Source organism: Etheostoma cragini, chromosome 6 (assembly GCF_013103735.1).
Source record: "Etheostoma cragini isolate CJK2018 chromosome 6, CSU_Ecrag_1.0, whole genome shotgun sequence".
In the NCBI taxonomy this organism is placed as follows: Eukaryota; Metazoa; Chordata; class Actinopteri; order Perciformes; family Percidae; genus Etheostoma; species Etheostoma cragini.
Window position 1 is genome coordinate 22811289 of NC_048412.1, and position 2965 is coordinate 22814253.

Below are 2965 nucleotides of genomic sequence, written 5' to 3' on the forward strand. Positions count from 1 at the left end.
TGCTGAGCAAAAAGAACATCAAAGCTCGTCTCAATTTCTCCACAACTCATCTTGATGATCCCCAAGACTTTTGGGACAGTCTGTCCCAAAAGTCCAACATTCTGTGGACCGATGAGACAAAAGTGGAACTCTTTGGAAGGTGTGTGTCCAAGTAAATCTGGCGTAGAAGGAACACTGCATTTCATAAAAAGAACATTATACCAACAGTAAATTATGGTGGTGGTAGTGTGATGGTCTGGGGCTGTTTTGCTGCTTCAGGACCTGGAAGACTTGCCGTGATAAAAGGGACTATGAATTCTGCTGTCTACCAAGAGATCCTGAAGGAGCATGTCCGACCATCTGTTCGTGTACTCAAGCTGAAACGAACTTGGGTTCTGCAGCAGGACAATGATCCTAAACACACCAGCAAGTCCACCACAGAATGGCTGAAGGAAAACAAAATGAAGACTTTGGAGTGGCTTAGCCAAAGTCCTGACCTGAATCCTATTGAGATGTTGTGGTATGACCTTAAAAAGGCCGTTCATGCTCGAAAACCCTCTAATGTAACTGAATTAGGACAATTCTGCAAAGATGAGTGGGCCAAAATTCCTCCAGGACACTGTTAAAGCCTCATTGCACGTTATCGCAAATGCTCGGTTGCAGTTGTTGCTGCTAAGGGTGGCCCAACCAGTTATTAGGTTTAGGGGGCAATCACTTTTTCACACAGGGCCATGATGGTTTGGATTTTTTTTCACCTTCAATAATAAACACCTTCATTTACAAATTGCATTTTGTGTTTACTTGTGTTGTCCTTGACTATTGTTTAAATTGGTTTGATGTTCCGAAACACTTGAGTGTGACAAACATGCAAAGGAACAGGAAATGAAGAAGGGGGCAAACACTTTTTCACACCGCTGTAACTTACTGCTCAGGGTTATGGCTCAATCCAAATGTAAGGAAGCCAAACTACCAATTTTTTTATTTTTTTATCCGCACTGGAAAAAACCTGCCATAACTCCCATACTGATTGCTATGCTGTTTGATAAAATAGGTAAACAGGAATTAACCTACTGGCAACACCTAAATGTTGAAAAAGTAATGAATGTTTTCTGGAAACGTTTGTCTGCATCATTTTCAAACATTTCAGTAAAAACGATCTCTATTTTCATGCAGACAAAACAATGCAGGTTTCCATTATTGCAAGACAGTTGTTGCGTTTAGTGTAAATATGTTCTTAGCATGTGCCACTGATGGTAATCCACCTGTCACCTACTTCCTGTGGAGTAATGTGAAGGCTGGACTTCTCATAACTCTTAACCCAAGTGCACAAATCATCATATTTACTGTTCTAGAACTCAGTAAAGACATTTTACACTGCACATCAGTCCATGCCCTGGGCAGGGCCGACAGTGCAGAGTGTTAGTATTCCCTAAATTACAATTGTATGTAATTGCCTGTTTCCACATGTTTTCCACAGTCCTAAGATTGAGATTTGTATTTAATAATTCAAAATATGAATCAATTAATGAAATGTGTTGTATTATTATAGATTAAGCAACTCAGCACTATTTAAAAGTAATTGAAATTGGCCTCAACTTGGAGCTGCAACATTTAAGTGATGAACCCATTATTGCATTTATTCAGGACACAAAAAACAGTCCATAGCACAATACAACACATAGCAAAAGACAGACAAATACAAGACAAAACACATACAATAAGAAATGACTACAAAAGTCCACAATACACAAAAAGTGTGTTCAGATATTGGCGTTTATACTAAAATGCCAATGATTCCACAACCTCAAAGTGAACCTAACCACAATCGATGCAGGGTTCACTAGTGTTGCAACTATGCTGTTGAATTACTCCGTTAATCTACACGTACATCTGTACATGAGGGTTCTGAGTAAAGCAGGATGGGTGGATCCCTTTTGTGTTCATGGAAATGTTTTTACACTGTGGTATTGCTTCTTTTACTTAAGTAAAATATCTGAATACTTTTCACAAATCATAACCGATTGTGAACGCTCTAAACTTTTGAAATCAACTACTCTATATTTTACAAGATACAACACTGAAGGAGGAAAATTGCTCAGATAGTAATCGATCAACCAACATATCAGCTAGAAAACACCTTACACCACTCTAAGAAACACTCTTATCTTCAGTGCCTATAAGGTTGTTGCACAAAGGTCAATAAAAGTCATTCAGTATCTAATGCCAGTTTCAATGCTACACATGAACTTGTGACTTTACATTTTCTTTCTTTTAGATGCTTAGTGATCTTGCCATAACAACTTTTGATTTGAGCTGCATGTGAGTTGTCTGTAGTGCTGCTCTGTAGAGGTGGATTTGACTTTATGCTGTTACGGTTTCATCCCATTTGTATTTAGAATGTTTTTGCACCACTACCAGCCACCTGTAGATAGTTGCACCAGACAAGATAACATTTGCCCCATTTGAGTTCTGCTGTGATGCAAAATTCCTTGTTAGTTACTGAAGAACGCTGTGGTAAGTGACATGCTGATTACACAAATGAGGAAGCTGAAGGCTTCTCAGGCCATGTGAATTATGTTGATGCATGCCAAAATTCTTTCATTGTTGATACCAATAGTGTTAATACTTTGGTTGTACAATGTTTCATTACATATACACACAAATACATATGTGTATTATGCAATATTTGGCAGCCTGTTACCATTTACCCAATGTTCTTACATATTCAGAGTGAACATGTAAAGCGCTGAATGCAGTGTGCCAATTTTTTAAGCAGCACTTTGGTCATGTGTCTGTTCTAAGCGTGTATGTGTCCCCTATTACCACACCCCAGCCAAACTGAAAGGAAGTGTGCACTTCAGCATGTTCCATTGACCACAGCAGTACTGCATACCTTTGCACATCCACGGTTCCAGAATGCTTAACAACAGACAAGGTCTGTGTAGTGGCCTCATATCCCAGACCCTCCCCCATCACCATCCAACAC